At 41.9% G+C, this 19399-nt stretch overlaps 1 long non-coding RNA gene across 1 annotated transcript; it reads left to right on the plus strand.

The window, feature by feature from the left end:
- Nucleotides 1–212: 212 nt before the first annotated feature.
- Nucleotides 213–17221, plus strand: LOC120862983. The gene is made up of 3 exons (XR_005720895.1): nt 213–249; nt 2474–2479; nt 17160–17221. It is a non-coding gene; the product is annotated as an uncharacterized LOC120862983 (long non-coding RNA).
- Nucleotides 17222–19399: the final 2178 nt, after the last annotated feature.

Below are 19399 nucleotides of genomic sequence, written 5' to 3' on the forward strand. Positions count from 1 at the left end.
GCTTTTGAACTAAGGCTGAGCACTGAAGAGTTGATGCTTTTGAACTATGGTGCTGGAGAAGACTTTTGAGAGACCCTTGGACTGCAAGGAGATCAAATCAGTCCATCCTAAAGGAAATCAGTCCTGAAATGTTCATTGGAAGGACTGATGCTAAAGCTGAAGTTCTAATACTTTGGCATCTGATGTGAAGAGCCAACTTACTGGAAAAGACCCTGATGCTGGGAAAGATTGAGGGTAGGAGGAGAAGGGGTGAGGAGGATGGGATGGTTGGATGGCGTCACCAACGCGATGGACACGAGTTTCTCAAAGCACTGCCCCACCAGCACCATGGCAACGTCTAGAGTGCTCCCTGGGTGCCAGGCGCTGCACTATGGCACTTCACGCTTGCCCCATTCAGATCTCATCCCGCCTCTTTACAGTAGGTATAATCATCTGTACCGTAAATAAAGAAGCTTTTGCCCAAGGACTAGGAATTGAATCCAGATTCTACTCTCTCTGAAGCATCAGGTTCTTTTGTTGTCTGTTTGCTTTCCTGTAGAGTAGGTGTAATAACTACGCTCCCATTTTGCAAAGTGCATGGCCAGACCCTTTACCTCTAAACCCCATCTCTTGCTTCTTTTCAAACTATCTCAATCCCTAATATTCCCTGGTCTTCATAACAAACAGCATTGACCCTCCCTTGGTCATCACATTCCCTCAAGCATCTGTTCTCTCTCTCCACAACCAAAAGTGTCAAAAGAGCTGTTATGCTTCCTGTTTCCACTTCCTTCCTAATCTCTATCTAAGCCAGAGACTTCGCTTTGCTTTCACCAAATTATTTGCCACCAATGACCTTTTCTTTATTCTTTTTTAAATTTCAGTGGTCGATCTTCACCGTTCATCTTGTTCGACTTCCCAGAAACCTTAAACACAATGGAGTTTTCTTTCCTAATTAATACCCTCCTTTTCCTGATGCCGTGGCTCAGCTGTTGCCTTTGGCTCTCCTCGCTGGGTTTCTTCCCCGTGATCATCTCGGGAGGGTACTCAGGTCCTCGTGTCCTTCCTGTTTACACCTGTTGGCTGCGTGACCCCATCAGCTCTTATGGTTTCAATCACCAGCAGTGCCCAGCAATCAGGAGCCCACATACCTAACCTGCACTGCTTTCTTGAGCTTCCAGAAAAGAGACCAACAGAATGCCAGCTGCCAATGTCTTCTTGAATGCCTCCTCCAGACAAAGTAGAATCCATCGCTTCTCCCTGAGATCATTTCTCCCCTGATGTCTTTTGCATACATTTATAATGAGCATGAGAGAGAGAGACTTACATCTCTGTTTTATTGTTTTTTTTTTTCTAAAGGAAAATATCAACTTTAAGATTTTAATCTGGCAATCATAATTTATTAATCAGCAAGTTGATGAAGTAGCAAAAATATTTATTGAGCTGGAACCTCATTCTTCTGGTGATTATTTCATGGTTAATAATAATAATAATTAGCATACTACTTGACATTCTAAAATTTTTCTTTCTAGAATCTGAACTTTCATTATAATCACACCTGATCAGAAAACTCTGAGCAAACTTGTCCTGAAAACATCTCAGGGTTACCTTAGGTTGGGAAAACACAAGCTGACTAGAGCTGTTGGCAATGGATTTCTAGCATGTTCATAAAGGGATTTCTACTTGATGGTGTGTGTGTGTGTGTGTGTGTGTGTGTGTGTGCTAAGTCGCTCCAGTCGTGTTCAAGTCTCTGCAACCCTATGGACCTAGTCTGCCAGGTTTCACTGTCCATGGGATTCTCCAAGCAAGAGTATGGAGTGGATTGCCATGCCCTCCTCCAGGGGATCTTCCTGACCCAGGGATCGAACCTGTCTCTTACGTATACCTGCACTGACATATGTATGCTTGAGGGCAACAACACCCTTAAAATGCATTCTGTAGTTTAGAGCGGCGTGAGAAGGGATAAATGTTGAAATGAATCTCTCAGAACTTCATCTTTCTTTATTACATGAATAGATTTTTAGTATAATTGTTCTTTTTTGTAGAGAGATTGATCATTTCCAAATTTTTATGTACTCAAACCTCTTAGGCTCTGATATCTGATGATAACTGTTGGTAAGTGGGCATAATTTGTCAACTTTCATTTATTTTTTAAAAATTCTTAATTCAGTTTATTTCAGTAGTTAATTTTAGTGGCTGACATAACTGAAAATCTCCCTCACTGAGAGATTCGTTGACCTGACACTAGGAGTGTCCTTAATGACGCACACAGGACGCTTATTTTTCATTCTCATCCATTTTGAAAAGGTCTAGTACCTTTCTGCCTTGCTTGTATAAATAAGACGGTTTGCATGACACTCTGGCTCTGGATAAAATTGGAGAGCGCAGATTCTCTAGGCTGAGTACACTTAGAAATATCCCTTGTTAGAAACTACATCTGAAATGTTTTCGGTGAAAGCTTGTTTTCTTTTCCCATTTAAAAAAATCAACGCTGTAGGACCACGTACGTTTTCTCAATCTACTCACTAGAGTGGTTGATTATATTGATTTTTTCCCCCTACAAAGTTCAATCAAAATCATATGTATTTTAAAAGTAGAGCTTCATAGTTCTGACACTGTTCTTAGAATCCAAAATCTTCCTTTTATCTCCCTGACATGTGTCAGCTATAGCTATATTAAAGCTCTACATTTTAATCTTTCCAAATTCAGTTCTCTTGATGAATTCCTTCTTCCTTCATGCCTGAAGTTCTGACTTCAAAAGAAGCTTTTCGTACACAAGAGAGATAAATGCCAGGAGAATTGGAGTGAGGACTGGGTCAGAAAACATTGGAACCGCTTTCTTCCTGTGTTTTGAGATGTGAAATGCGAACCCAAACTAAATGGTAAAGGAAACCTGCCTCTTACTCTGTGCTCTGTATGTTCCCTGGGAAGAAACTGTGTCTCTCAAAAAGAAGAGTTCATAAACTGTCTAACTTTGCTGTGATATCCAGTTCCTTCCAATATCCATCCTGTAGATGGAAAACTCTGTAGATTAAATACTGTCATCTATAACAGTCTTCTGGTTACGTGCCAGGATGCTGTGTGAAGAATAGAACCCGGAACTCTCAGTGTTCAGCTGGGTAGATACCTTTTGTGTCTGGGACTCCTGGCTGTTAGAGGGACATCACAAGGAAACCTATTAGAGCAAACAAGTGAGAACATCTTGGAGTCAGTCTGTGTTCTCTGAAAGTGGGCGGATTCTACCGGTTAAAACTTCCCTTTTAGATGTGGGACATGGTCAGTACACAGACGTGTGCCCAGAAAAAAGTGGACATTCACACATGGGAAAAATCCAAATTAAGAAAAAAAAGCTGGTGATTTTTTTCTGCTAACATCATACAGTGCTTGAAATCTCAGGTTGCATCTTCAGATGGAGACTTCAGGCATCTCTGCAGTGGAGATGATCAGCCTTAAGGAAAAGGAATGTCACCCTCCTTAAGGATTTAGACAGTGAACGATATTTCTTCAGATTCTTGTAATTATAGAAGACTGCTGAGCAGCTGTTCCTTAACCACAAGAAGGGCAAAACACAACAGGGTGAAGAGCAGTTGGAGTCGGCGAGAAGGAAGGAATCCAAGGAGAATTTGCAGGTGGAATATTCTCTGATGTCTTGGATAGTCATGGAAATTTAAGTCTTGCTTCCTTGATCTTACCAGTGACGATGTCTTAGGGCAATAATACAGTGCAGCTATCCTGAACTATTTAGCAAGGGGGATTTTACCTGGTTAGCCAGTTGGGGGAACCAAACCCTTCCTGACCACTCCCTGCCCCCTCCATGTACCGGAGCTTCGAGGGCTCATACCAGCAGCCCAGGTTTAAGGGGTAACTGTCTTTGCAGTAGAATGAGATACAACACATAAAATAGAACTTTCTAAGTTTAATTCCACTAAAATGACAGTAAAATATTGAATCATTATATTTATTGACACAAATGAAGTATGAGTAAAGCTTCCATGCACAATTGAATTGCTTTTTTTTTTTTTTTTGCGAGGGGAGTCAAGTACAAAATTCATGTAAAGCAGGCATCATAATTCACCTCTATCATCCATAAGATAAAATTAAAGATATTCAACTTGCCCAGCCCCTGCCTGTAGGTAGACAGGGTAGGTAAGGCAGGCCTTGAAGTCAGACAGGCCTCAACTCAAATTCTGCTCTTGAAATTAAGAACCATTTGTAACCTTGAGTTTATTCACTAATAAAAAGGATAAACTACCAATCTCACCTTTTTTCTTTTTTTGTTTACCATTTGGCCCCTCTAAGGATTTCAAGTGATGAACACATAACCAGGACAATATTAAACACTCAAATAAATAAGAGCTAGTATTGCTGTTGTTTTGATCATCATTGGGATAACCTGGTCAGCTGTGAAGGGGAGTCTCACTGAAGCTGGAGTAGGTGCCCACCCATGTTCGGCAGGTTGAGGCTGCTCTGCGGAGTGAGGGTCAGGTTTCAGAGTGAGTCCTTGAGAGAGGAGATGAGAGTTGATTGATCATTCCCCAACACCCCACATCTGTCCGGCATCCACTGACCTTGGCAGGCATTTCTTTGTCTGCTTTCGTTTGTTTACTTGTTTCAGAGTTCTTCTTCTGACCTTGAATGATTCCTAACAAGGGGGTGCTTCTCCACCATCATGCTGGCTCTTGTTTATAACTTCCTTGGCAGCCTTGGGATAGAGGTGATGGAGGTGATTATTGGGAGAACTAGAGAATTCCTTCGTTCTCGAATGCTGGTTAGGTTCACTAACACTGTACTCTAACCCTTATTAGCAACTATGGCTTCATAGAGAAATTACAATGAAAAAGAATCAACCCCTTCTGTGTGGTGTGTATTTTAGAGTTTGCAAAGCACTTCCAGAGGCAGATGAGTATGAGGAAATTTATGAGTGTTTGATGTAGAGAAGGCTGTTTTTCAAACATTATAAATGTGATGATTGTTTATACCGTATCATCAGTTTAGGGGCATTTGCTGCAAATATTAAAAAAAAGTTAGAAAACAGCTAACAGTTTTGAAAGTGTCTGCAATTGGACCCGCAAATGATTTTTTTTTTTAAAATAACAGACTTGGACATTTTCCTACAAGTAAAGCACTGGATTGTTTTTATCCAAATTCGTGTGCTTCAAGCATGCCAGTGCCTCTGACAATTAAATGTGACAGTTGTGGGTTGCCGTGAAGGGTCTGGACCGTTTTCCCCTTTGTTTATTCCCAACGTAGGTTGTTCGTAAACTTGCCTATGGTGTCAGTTTAGGGACCAAGAGCAGCAGACGTGTCATCTTCCCTGTGACATGAGCTGCCCGGCCCTGGGGGAGGGAGCTCCGGTTAACGAATGAAGATGTCAAGCTGGGTTCCACGACTGTCAACAGCTGCATATTTATCACTGTGCCATAGGCCTCTCAGACTGAAAGATTTCACTGTTTATTCACGGCGAAGACACTTAATTAATGACTGGGCCTAATCGGGCTGTCTTATTATTTACAGGGATACCAGTGTGGCTTAGCTCAACCGATGTGCAAACAAACCAGCCTTGAGGAAGCTTTAATTAATAATTCTGAGCCAGGCCTTCCGAGAGGCCCCGTCATGGGCTCCCGGGTGATTTACAACATCTCCTTTGCCATGTTTTCGTGTCCCCTGCATGCAGATGAGTGGCCACCCAGCAGATCTTCCTGTTTCCACTGCACTGGGCCTTGTTTATTACAGAAGCGCTCTTATCTTTGCAGAGGACCTAATGGAGATGGATGCCTCCATGGGAAGACGATTCCTGTGTCTCTCTTGAACGTGGTGCCATTCAGAAGCATTTCCGTGAGGTTATTGACACGGGCTCTGCTAAAAGACTCATATAGTAGATCAAAAAAATTAGGTTTAATTTTGTTCACTTGGGAAATCAGAGCAAAGCCAGATATGACAAGACAAGGTCACCTGTGTTCAGCATTGACCAGGCGGGGCTGGATGCAAGAAAATCAGTTAGAGACCTTCGCAACCCATCGGTCAGAGGATTACTTACCTGGGTATAAAATAGGGTCTGGGCACTGGAAATAGAACAGGGAGATTACATTTGAGATATTTCAGGAGGTAGAATCAAGAGAGTCGACATGGGATTGGATATGGGGGTGAAGGAGAGAGTAAGACCTTGACAGATAGGACGTGTTCTCATGGCTGTGTGTGCATACTAAGTTGATTCAGTCATGTCCGACTCTTTGTGACCCCATGGACTGTGGCTTGCCAGACTCCTGTGTCCATGGGGTTCTCCAGGCAAGAACATTGGAGTAGGTTGCCATGCCCTCCTCCAGGGGATCTTCCCAACCCAGGGACTGAACCCATTTACATGGTTACTCAAAAATAATTTCCAACTTTTTTCTCCTGTAATTTAAAAAAAAATTCTGCTTGATTGTCTTTTTGTATCTGGTGTGGCCAACGGCAGTTTGGTATCATGCAGGCTTCTGTTCTGTTGTAAGTATGTGCATGTATAAATATATGTATATATGAATCTGTCTGAATGTGCCTATCTATATGTATCTCAGCTCAGTTCAGTCCAGTCGCTCAGTTGGGTCCGACTCTCTACAGTCCCATGGACTGCAGCACGCCAGGTTTTCCTGTCCATCACCAACTCCTGCAGCTTGCTCAAACTCCTGGAGCTTGCTCAAACTCCTGGAGCTTGCTCAAACTCCTGCAGCTTGCTCAAACTCCTGTGCATTGATATCTATCATCTACTTACCACTTTTCCTCTGGATAGACTTAGATTCTTTAAATCATTGGTGCTCTCAAATTTTACTGTGATGTCCAAATGTGAGCTTTCCTTATTTATCCTGTTTGGAGCTTGAGAAGTCTTGACACCTGAAATTTTCATTTCGATTCTTGATCTGCCTCCTTCCTCCACTGCCTGTCCTTCTCAGCTCCTCTTATCTTGGTTCAGCAAGTCTATTTCATCCCCCGTGTGGCTTCGCTTCCCCTGTGCTGTCTATTCTGTGCTGTCCCACTGCTCGGGGGCAGTTCTCCTGCATTTGCAGCCCTCTGTCTCGTTCCTGGTTCTGTCCATCTTCTATTTCCCCTATCCATGGGTTCTCTATCTAAATGATTATACTTTCTCATGCCAAGTACTCTTCCATGCAGTCCCTTATTTCTGCTTTTAGTACACTCGTCTGCCCTAATGCCTTTGGGTGTATTAATAATCTTATTTTAAATTCTTGGTGTGATGCCTTGTGTCCTCTCTGCTGTCTTTCCTTTACGGTGGTTGCAAGAACTCAAGTTTCGTCTTCCAGATTCCACTCTTCTGGATGGAATTCCATCCAAGGAATTCCAGATTCACCTGTGCAAGGAGACTGTGCTTCAGAACTGGAGAATTAATTTGCCTCAAATTCTGCTTTTATTTCTCCAGGCCTCAGAGACACACTCTCCCCATGACAAAGATGACTTTCTTTGCAGAGTAGTTTTTGACTGTTGTGTTGAAAGCTATTGAGATCAACTATTCTATTTATACCGGAAGGGAGAGTATACAAGGGGTTGGAGTTTCTTCACAAAGTCCTGAAAGAACCCCCAATTTCTGGTCCATTATTGACACCCTTACAATAACTCAATTGGTAAAGAATCCACCATCAATGCAGGAGACCCTGGTTCAATTCTGGGTTGGGAAAGTTCCCTGGAGAAGGGATAGGCTACCCACTCCAATATTATTGGGCTTCCCTTGCGACTCAGCTGGTAAAGAATTTGCCTGCAGTGTGGGATTTCTGGGTTCAATCCCTAGGTTGGGAAAATCCCCTGGAGAAGGGAAAGGCTACCCACTCCAGTATTCTGGCCTGGAGAATTCTATACAGTCCATAGGGTCCCAAAGAGTTGGACACAACTGAGCCACTTTCACTCTCAGTTTCTTTACCTATTTGAAGCATTTAAATAGTTCCCTTTTAAAAAAATATGTGAATATTCTATCAGGAAGACATGGAAAAGAGAGACAAATAAGTGCCATTTTTAACCGAAATCCCAAGATTCCACTTCAAATGAATTTTTCAAGTGTTCGGATGGACTACTGGTTTTGAGCCCAGTTAATATAGATGTGAGAGTTGGACTGTGAAGAAGGCTGAGTGCTGAAGAATTGATGCTTTTGAACTGTGGTGTTGGAGAAGACTCTTGAGAATACCTTGGACTGCAAGGAGATCCAACCAGTCCATTCTGAAGGAGATCAGCCCTGGGATTTCTTTGGAAGGAATGATGCTAAAGCTCAAACTCCAATACTTTGGCCACCTCATGTGAAGAGTTGACTCATTGGAAAAGACTCTGATGCTGGGAGGGATTGAGGGCAAGAGGAAAAGGGGACGACAGAGAATGAGATGGCTGGATGGCATCACGGACTCGATGGACGTGAATCTGAGTGCACTCCGGGAGTTGGTGATGGACAGGGAAGCCTGGCGTGCTACGATTCATGGGGTCGCAAAGAGTTGGACACGACTGAGCGACTGAACTGAACTGAACTGAATATATCTGCTGGCATTAAATGACAAATACATTCTGTTTTAAAATGTAAATATATGAAAAATTAAATAAAGGATGTAGGGTTAATTGTGACTGTTTTTGAGCTGATGTTTGTTTTCTCTGTGGAATACATGCAAATATATGCTGTACTGTGCTTAGTTGCTCAGTCCTGTCCGACTCTTTGTGACCCCATGGACTGTAGCCCACCAGGCTCCTCTGTCCATGAGGGTTCTCCAGGCAAGAATACTGGAGTGGCTTGCCATGCCCTCCTCCAGGGGAACTTCCCAACCTAGGGATCAAACCTAGGTCTCCCTCATTGCAGGCAGATTCTTTCACTGTCTGAGCCACCAGAGAAGCCCAAGAATACTGGGGTGGGTAGCCTATCTCTTCTCCAGTGGATCTTCCCAACCCAGGAATCAAACTGGGGTCTCCTGCATTGCAGATGGATTCTTTACTAGCTGAGCTACCAGCAAAGCCCACGTGCAAATATATTTCTGGCTAAAGTTTGAAAATTGTCAATGTTGGTTGCTAATTAGGTTGTGAGCCAACTTCCTGCAGATCTGCTAATCCTTTATACTTGTTATTATTTGTTGAACACAGCTCATTGTGAGGAGCTGTGGCTCAGAATTGTTATGATTTTGGCACTTAATCTCATCGTCTACTCTGAAAAACTAATCATTAAGTATTTAATATCATGTCAAAATGTATACAAAGAATTAGGCGGTTGGTTCACACTTTCTAGTAGTTTATGATCTTCAGGAAATTCTGACAGTGATACAGAAGCTGTAGCAAGGAAGTTACAGCTCTTACTTTTTAAGTGCTGCAGTCTAGATTCTGGAATACTCACATATTAATATGCTCGATGTAAGCATTTGCAGTCATTAACACAACTATCCAGGGTACATTTCAGATCATTGGACAGTTCCTAAGTATCTAAACAGTTTTAGAATTTCTGGTTCTATTACAGTTATTCTATCTTATTTTAAAAAAAAAACTTTCCTAGAATTATTGCACCCAAGTGTTTCTGAAATTTAGGATAATTGGCATTATGGTGGGCAGAACAATGCCACTTCAACCTGGCATAGCTTTGATTGTGAATTGCTAAAAAATCTTGCCATCTTCAGCTTTGGAGGCACTATCCTTTCATTCTTTGTAGATTACAGGAAATTTGAAAACTTACTTTTTCCACTAGTCTTTGAGAAATTCTCTAGAGTGATACATTTTTCTCCTTTTAAGATGTGGTTCACAAACTTTTCCCTTTGAAATCTGAAACTCAAGGTAGTTTTTAACAGTATAAGGTAAATGCACCTGAGTCATTTGCATCAAACCAGATTTCTCTCTGCACAGCTGAGCCACTCAGAGTCCCCTGTGCCTTCCCACTGTCTGGGCTCCGGGAGTCTGGTGGCTAAACGTGCCATGCTCTTTTCCCGAGCTTTCATATGTCTAGTTCCTGCTGATGAAAATCATCTCTCCATTCCCCTTTAACATCCAGACACTTTTCCTCCAGGTTCCAACCTAACTGTCTCTTCCTCTAGAACTCACCTCAAGGAACTCCCTTCCCAGCAGTGGGACCACATGGGATTCTTACTCTTGAATTTCCATCTTTCCTGATAAGCTCTCTGCTCTGTAAGAAAGCCCACTGTGTCTTATCTTTCTTACCACCTATAACCCAATTCAGTGCCTGGCCCATAGAAGGAATTTAACAAATATACTTTTTGGCTATGAAATGCCATTTGCGAAATCTGAAACTCCAGGGAAATAGTACGCTGTGACTTCAGTGTTTAAGTTCACTGTGAGAAACTGAGGCTTTTTTTCCATTATTCCTTTTTCTTTGCTTTCCTTTCCTTTCAAGATAGTCATATTTGTCTCGCTATTAATTTTAGTACAGCAGTGAATTTACCTAGTTCTGAAACTATGTGCCTAATGGGTTAGCCCAGAAGCTTTGTAGGGAGTGAATTCTAGAATCTGGTTATCTTGTGAAGTCTTTTATCTTCAAAACTATTTCCCTGGAGTTTCAGATTTAGCAAATGCTATTTCATTTTCAACAAGTATATTTGATAAATTTTATTCAAACTCACTGTGGATCTCCTCTGCATAGGTGATGCTGGCTACTGAACAAGTGAATATGTGCTAAAAAAAAAAAAAAAGTATGAAAAAATCTGCTTCTGCCTGAAACTGGCAAGTGATCCTTCTCTTCACATCTCACTGGACTAAGAACATCTCACAGTGACCCCTGATTTCAAAGAAATGGTTAAGTTTAACTGTTCCACATGTCCAAGGAAGCAAGAAAAGCTGGGAAGAGTGGTGAGCACCAATGAAGTCTCACCAGTAGAACCAGATATGTCCAGGCAGTTGGAAACCAGTATAGCCCAGCTCAGGTGGCTTGCTATGGATCAATGCCATCCATTGTGAGAGCTACCCAGGGGACAAAAGTCTTCAAATTTCAAAGAGAAAAGTGTATCTCAGAGTGATGAAATACAGTATCTAAAAACTGTTTGCATCCCTTAATTGAAAAGTGTTCAAATTGGAGAGAGTCAAAGGCCAACTTCTTTAACCTGTTAAAGCATACCTGGTGTTGGGTTGGCCAAAAAGTCTGTTTGGGTAGAAAATAGCCTACAGTGCATTACAACATTTTGAGGCATGTAGTAGTCTTGTCTTTAAAATCACAGATGCCTGTGTTTCAATATTCATTGAAAGTTGAAATCATTCACATTTATTTCATTGGTTCTGCAACTTATGTTTTAGTTTCATACTAACACTTGAGCTGAATTTCCAAGTGTGTTAATCATTTAATAAATGGAATGCATGCTATTTAGTTTGGGCTTCCCCGGGGGCTCATATGGTAGAGAATCTGCCTGCAATGTGGGAGACCTGGGTTTGATCCCTGGGTCGGGAAGATCCCCTGGAGGAGGGCATGGCAACCCACTCCAGTACTCTTGCCTGGAGAATCCCATGGATAGAGGAGCCGGGTGGGCTACAGTCCATGGGGTCACAGAGTCAGACATGACTGAGCGACTAACACACATACACACGGGCTATTTAGTTTATTAAAACTCATATTTGAAGCATGCATATTTATTCTAAGTTCTAAAATTTTGAACATGATACATGTATTGTATATGCTCGTTTTACACACTCCGTTGCTGTGTCTTGGTGAGTGTGGACTGTAGCCCACTGTCCAGGCGTATCTGGCACCCATAGGAGAGGTACTGAATTTCCCTGCATTTGTTTGAAGACTGAAATACAAAGATGGAATGAAAGGAGGAGTTTGCAGTTATAGGCTTTCTAGCAATTACATGATGACAAGAACTTCAACTATATTCACAGATAAATATCTGGGAAAACTGTAAACTGATCCTTATAAAAATTGAGTTTATTGGCCAGCACAAGTTGATGTATTCGTGGTCTTCAGGGTGTTAAATTATAACATATAGCATTTTCTTGGTATATATTGCTTTTATTTTTTCCATTTTTGAAAACAATCACTTTGTAAGACTGCCACATTTGTAAAACTCCTTATGTACTTGTATGAAAATGCTGGGTTTGAAAATCACTGACCATTTTCCTACTTGCAGTTTATACATAAGGAAACTGAGGCCTGTGAATATTCAGAAACACACCTCTGAATAGAGAATTTAGAGTTCTGTTGCCCTGGTTTCTGGGCCAGTTTTTCTTCTGGACCACATGTATGCCTGCAGACGTGTGTGCATGTAAGTTTCCCTGTGTATGTGCGTGTGTGTGCATGTAAATTTCCCTGTATATTTGCGTGTGTGTGCATGTAAGTTTCCGTATCTGTGTGCACATATAGTTGTATGCATGTATGTGCAAATATGTCTGTGCATGCACACATGTGCACAGAAATGTGCAGGCACGCCTGCCGGTGTGTGTGCAAGCATGCATGCACGTGTAAAGGCAGGCATGGATTCATGTCTGTGTGTTTATGCATTTACAGCTCCTTTACAGAAAACCACGAGCAGGCGCAAATGCGTCACATGTCTTGGTTCCTGGTAAGTAGCCTGACATTCTCTTAATAACCAAAATAATCTGACATTAAGCATGCTAAGATATTGATTATTTTTATCACTGTGAAATAAATGTGTTTTTAATGCATAATGCATACTCATTTTAAAAATATAGAAAGACATAAAAAGAAAGGAGCATCCTTTGAGTTTTTGCCACCTTAAAGTAGATACCACTACTGTTTGGGCAAATATGTTCTCATGCATTTCTCCATGGGTATGAGCATTCATCTAATTTTACGGAAAGAGTATCGCACCATGGATCCTTCCCGACTCCGGCATCTTGCTTTCCCTCTTGCTGCTCCCTTCTTGGCTCAGTTCCCTGCCCACGTGGCCCTCCAGGGCCCCCACGTGAGCCCTTTGTCTTAGCTCGTCTTGCTTCTCGCTCATATCCTCTTGTGCAAACGTGCAAATGCACATCTAGGGTGACAGTTGCTGCCTCATCAGAATGGAGTGTATTACGTGACCTTCTCAGCATCTTAATTTTCTCACTAAAAAATAATATCTTTAAAAAATCCCTCAGGTTTTAATAGCTGCATGATATTTATGATATTTAGAAGTGAGCACTTGTTTTGATCCCATTTATTTGTTTAAACCTTATTCATTTGGCTGCTTTGGGTCTTGGCTGCAGCACTTGGGATCTCCATGCAGGGTCTTTCGTTGCAGCCTGCAGACTGTCTGCAGCGTGCGGACTTTGTTGCCACACAGTGTGGGATCCCAGTTCCCCAACTATGGCTGGAAAGCACATTCTCTGCATTGCAAGGCGGATTCTCAACCACTGGAGCACCAGGGAAGTCTCCCATTTATTTTCACCAGTTACATAGGCCTTGACAGGGGACCAATGCGTTACTTCTTTTGGTTTTCAGGAGTCCTCTTACCTCATTCTGCACACTACTCTACTGGTGAATTAAAAAGACTGGATTATTAAGGAAAAAGGATTAACCTTCACAAGCAGACCCAGTAGAGCTGCCTGACAGCAGATGTAGCTGGTTTGGAAAGTTATATTAATGTCTAGGTTATTGCATTTGTGAGAATTCACCAGAATTTTTCACATGCTTCATATTTATTCTGTTTTGGCTATGTGACCATTAATAAATTTTTTAATGAGAAGTTATATTTCTGGGTGAAGCATTAAAAGATGAACAAATTATACTGGTGACAGGTCATAAATGATAAATTAGTGCAAGGGAGCGCCCTCAATTTAGCTACTAGGGGGTATACCCCCTACAATAAATCTGGCCTCAGTTCTGAATCTCAGCAGTGCGCTGGATCAATGGCAGTAAAACAGTAACTTCTCTTTTTAGTGCCTTTGCAAATTCAAGGCCGGAGGCTAATGCTTTTGTGAGCATATAACTCCATTCCTCCTCGTATTTTAACTATAGCAGAGGAGATGGATCTTTGGTTTCTACCAATTAAGCATTTTCCTCTCTTCAATCCATTCCACCTCTTCCACTTTCAGTGTGAGAAAGGGAAAGTAGAACTCTTCCATAGAGAGCTCGAGTAGACCCTCTTCCTTCAGGGGGACTGCTGTAGGGTGTCTTCATTTCTAGATGCCGTGAAGACCCCACATTTGGGCACAAGGATAGCAACTGTGACTCATTAGAACATTCCCGAAGAAACACGTAAGCCTTGGGAATCTGGCAGGAACAAAGCGAAATTATTTCCCTCCTTTTTGTTACTGAACCTATGACAGCAACAGAAGCTATATTTATAGACACAGGTGATTTCCTTCTGTTGTCAGCTGCTTCTAAAACGTATGAGGGTTTCCCAAAATATACATCTTTTGCAAAGACTTGAAATTAACATTTATGAAAGAGACAAATTGCATATTGAGTGTCAAATCTACCAAAAACTAGAAAATATTTGAAGGGAAATTGCCCTTAGAAAGAAAGAAAGCTCTTTTTTTTTTTTTTTTTAAACTGTGGGAGTGGTTTTTCAGGAATTTTAGAAATTGGGAGTGATTTTCCTAAGAAAAGGAATGCCTAACTTAAAACGAATGTGGATTGAACACATAACAGTATAAAAACAAGAGAGGCCCTTTACCTTCCCCGTGCACGCTATCACTCCCGAAGTCCCCTTCTTCCCTCCCTCTTGCCCTCAGTGCAGAGCAGGGCGGACTTAGGATACCCATCCAGATAAGAGTTTCTAGGTTTCTTCTTGGAAATCCAAGCTGTTCTTTAAAGAAGGGGAACAATAGGGCTCTAACAGTAGACTCCATAGATGCAAAATGGACATAAAAGACAGTTTGAGGCAGAGACTGAAGAGTTGTTTTTCCAAGGAGAGTTAGCTTAGAAGTTTCTTCCAACTGACAGAAGCTGGGAGCCAGGAAACCTTCAGGTCTGAATCAAGAGGACAAATAGAATAGGACAAATCGAAAGGGAGTCAGGTGCTGATAATGGCAATGTGGAGTCTCACTTCTTTTTATGTGCTCCCCGCTGCAGTATGACTTGTGTGACCCAGAGCTGGAGTTCCACACCCAGATGTCTGAAGCACTGAAGATTGATCTCAGGATGTTTCTTTAAGTCTACATTTGGTTGACTTCTTATTTTTATGCAATATTGTTCAAAAATGGCAAGCTTACCTAAAATTATCTTCTCATCAATAGCAAGTCAAAATGCCAACATGTAAACATTTGCTATGCTCCCTTTCATTCTGTGTTAGGAAAAATATTTTTGTTTGGCTGACTCATTAATCTGTTGGGAATTTTAAAAGGAAACCTTGAAAGATAGAGGATATATCTATTCTTTCTCCACTTGCAAGTCTGAAAACAACTTTTAAAGATCTAAGATATGCGTTTACTTCCAGCAATGTGATATGCACTGATTCCTTCACACACTCTTTATTCCCAAGGTGCCACAGGTAACTGTTTACACGTCTTCTCTGATACACTAAAGAAACCATTCTGCCTAAAGGACTCCTGAGGATGTTCCTCCATGGATGCCTCACTTAGTCAGTGACGAGCCTGGGGAGAGAAGGAGTCAATATGGTGCCCAGCATGAGCACAGATGGCCTCGTTCAAGGCTGAACGTGCTACTCATCCAGCCAATCAAATCACACTGCTGTCCTGAAAAAGCCCTAGGGATTCTAACATGTTAGTCAAAAAAAAAAAAAAATGTATGAACAAGACAGTTAAAATGTGTGTCCTACATTAAGTTAGCCTTAACTGGACAAGGGATTTTTTTTTTCCTGTGTAATTACTAGTTTTATTATGTGTTTGAACTGCATCAGTCATTCTGAAGTATAATGGATAAAGCAAATGGATTTCATAGCTGAAGAGCATAAGTCATATAAGCATATCCCCTTGGCTTAAACAAAATGGTAAAAATAACAGTGGGGTTTGGAAGCAGGAGAAGATGAATGATGAAATTTTAATCCACTCCAATCCATCGTGTAACAGTACAAAAAGCAATTCATCTACTTACCCATTTCTACACGGTTTATCTGCTAATACCTTGGCATTTAAGGGAGAGTATTAGATGAGATCAAAAGAGAGAGGGCAGAGATTACATTTTCTCCTCTTAGCATCAAGAAGCTCTTAGGGAAGCTTTCACAGATGTGGTGGTTCAAACCAGGGGCAATCATGAAGTTCGATAGAACAAAGCGTAAACTTACAGTCAGGGAATGGCTACATTTTCTCAAGCTTCCCATTTACTTGGTCAGGAGCTCTTGGCTTCTGTTCCCTCATTCATGCAGTGGGGTGATAATACCACTGTGTCTATAATGCCACTCTGTCCAGCCCCAGTTATGTAGGGACGTGCAAACACACACACAAACATGTAGGATAACAATATGTCAATATGTCCACATTACAATATTTTAAAACTGCAAAGCATCCTATAAACGTAAGTGGCAACTGCATCCTGCCAAGAAAACTCTTCAGAAGCGATTTGTTTACAGTTTTGCTTTTTGTTTTTGAAATCTCAGTTTTCATCCTGATGCGCCCACTCAGGAAATGAGACACAAACGAGAAAGCTTCATCTGTCTGCATTCATTGAGATTCTCAGTGGATGCAGAGCCCGCTGATTCCAAAACACAAAGGAGGACGCAGAAGACAAGGGGAGATGTTTATGTGCAGTTTCATGAATCTCGATTTGTTATGTTGCTTACATGGCCTAGCACGGACCTGGCACGTAAGCACTTGCAGGTAGCCACTTGTAAACATTCCTACTGTGGCTTTGATATAATACATATAAGGGCAACAAGAAAAACCCTTCACTGAGCTTTTGTTTTGATTTAATCCAGGACTTTAAACATCTTTTCTAAAGCTCATATAATTTATAGTCGTAGCATTTCGATGAGGTAACTATTACCTCCTCTGCATCTGAGAAACTAAGGCTTGGAGAGATAGTCTGTCCACGGCCTGAATTTTAGAGCCGGGCAAGCTGAGCATTGGCTGGTCACTGTGACTGAGTGTGGGCACCTCCGAACACTGTTCTCAGCACCGAAGAACTGAAGCTTTTGAACTGTGGTGTTGAAGACTCTTGAGAGTCCCTTGGACTGCAAGGAGATCCAACCAGTCCATCCTAAAGGAGATCAGTCCTGAGTGTTCATTGGAGGGATTGATGTTGAAGCTGAAACTCCAAAACTTTGGCCACCTGATGTGAAGAGCTGACTCATTTGAAAAGACCCTGATGCTGGAAAAGATTGAAGGCGGGGAGGGGACGACAGAGGATGAGATGGTTGGATGGCATCACCAACTGGATGGACATGAGCTTGAGCAAGCTCCAGGAGTTGGTGATGGACTGGGAGGCCTGGCGTGCTGCAGTCCATGGGGTTGCAAATAGTCGGGCACGACTGAGTTACTGACCTGAACAGTACTTTCACCTGAGTGAGTCTACACGTAATGTTCTTTAACCTGCTTGCCGTGGTCCCTGAGAAGTAGCCCCACCCACACTCCCTTCCCAGAGCATGCCAAATTAAGGCCCCTGTTAAGATCTGTCTGCTTCAGTCTCAACAGTTAGAGACGGAATGCAGCCTTCCTTTGCTCCTTTTATTGAACTTGTCACACATGGGGGATTTGGAAGGAGCCTGGGAGAAGAGGTTGGGAAGCTGACTGAGTTTTGCGGAAAGTATTTTGCCTAGCAATTTGCAAAAGCCAGTCTTCCCAGGTAGTTCAATGGTCAAGAATCCACTTTCCAATGCAGGAGACATGGGTTCAATCCCTGGGTTGGGAAGATCTCCTGGAGGAGGTAATGGCAACCCACTCCAGTGTTCTTGTCTGGAGAATCCCGTGGACAGAGGAGCCTGGTGGGCTACGGCTCCTAGGGTTGCAAAGAGCTGGACATGACTAAGCGACTCAGCACACGTGCGTGCACAGGCAAATGTGTCCTTTTGATGCCCTGTGCAATTAGGCACTTAGTTTACGTGTTGAAGCACAGGTATATATGAAAACAACGGCTAGAAAGGCTTATAGAAAGTATAAGCTGCCCTATCGGCTGTCAAGCTGGTAACTCTGACTTAACGTACAAGTGAGTGAGCAGCTACCAGCTAACTTTCCACTCTTTTTTTCTGCATCTTTCTGCACAGGTGGGAAGTGCTAAGCTCCTGTGTTGTTAGCAATGATGAACAGTGTAAATTTATGTGCATAATTAAGGCTAAATCTTGTATTAAGAAAGCTTCCAATTATTTTCACAAGCACATATTTCGAATCTTCTACTCACGTCCTGAAAACAAATCCAATTATCTGAATATAATTGTTAGACATTATTTGATAAGCATGAGAGTAGTGTCTATGACTGTGTGATTAAAAAAAAAACACCTTTATTTTCACTTTTGCTAAATTACAGATTTTCAGCCAAATGAATTCTTTTCCAGATCTATCTGAAAAGACTTTAGAGAAACTGTCATATATTTATGTTAAAGGACCCCTGGAGATATGTCATTAGTATGGTCATGCATATATTCAAATTATATATTATGGAATCAAATCTGCTTGCACTGAGTTAATTTAAATGAATATGACAAGAACTTCTGGGAAAGATGTCAGCTAAATTATATGTTTACAGACTCCTCTGGCTCTTCTCCTCAACCCACAAAAATAATGTCCTCAGAAAGTAATACCAGTAGCTAAGAATAAAGCAAGATTCCTCATTCAAACTGAAAATTTCAGAGCATACAATTTGGATTCAGTGGAAACTATTCTGGACACACAAGTGGTGACCGACCACAGCATGTTCTAAAGAGCCCCGTGGACCCCTGGCTAATTGGGGTGGGGGAGGGGTTCACACGTGTGGAGGAATTCCCTTGTACATGTTGGCAGCAAATATGAGACAAGAGAAAAAAAACGAATGCAGTCAAATAGCACTTAGGACAAAAAAGGAAATTTAAGCACAGCCCCAAAGTGCAATCAGAGAACTTTTCCCTCTGACTTATCTTCCCTCAAAAGACGGGTAAGGTCAGCAGTCAGTTTCTTTTTATTTCAAAGGTGGCTGGAGAAAGAATCACCTGAATTCATTTCACTATCATTAGCTTCCTATACTGTAACAGGGGAACCCCTTGAAATGTCGGGGAGTTTCTGGCAGAAGCGTTCCTCCAACCTGGGAGCTGACCTATGGGGCAGAGCTTCTGATAATTCTGAGAAAAACCCCAAACCAAGCCTCCCTTTGCCCCCAGCTGTCTCCAGGCTCACAGTGTTTTCCCAACCCCTTTGGGCAACCACACAGCTGGACAGAAGACATAAAACATCAATGTCTGGTCCCCAGCAGGAGCTCAGAGGGAAACCCGAATGGTGTTTCATGAAAGGAGGAGGTGCTTCATGAAGGTTTTACTTACATTATGTTTCAGCAAATAGCGAGACTCACTACGTAACACAAAGCAGAACTAAACGGCATGGGGTAGATTAGAACATCCTACACGGACAAGAAATAAATCAATAAAATCTACCAATGAGAGCTGAAGAAACACCTTTC

The sequence above is a fragment of the Oryx dammah genome, unplaced genomic scaffold, assembly GCF_014754425.2.
Source record: "Oryx dammah isolate SB20612 unplaced genomic scaffold, SCBI_Odam_1.1 HiC_scaffold_4, whole genome shotgun sequence".
NCBI lineage: Eukaryota > Metazoa > Chordata > Mammalia > Artiodactyla > Bovidae > Oryx > Oryx dammah.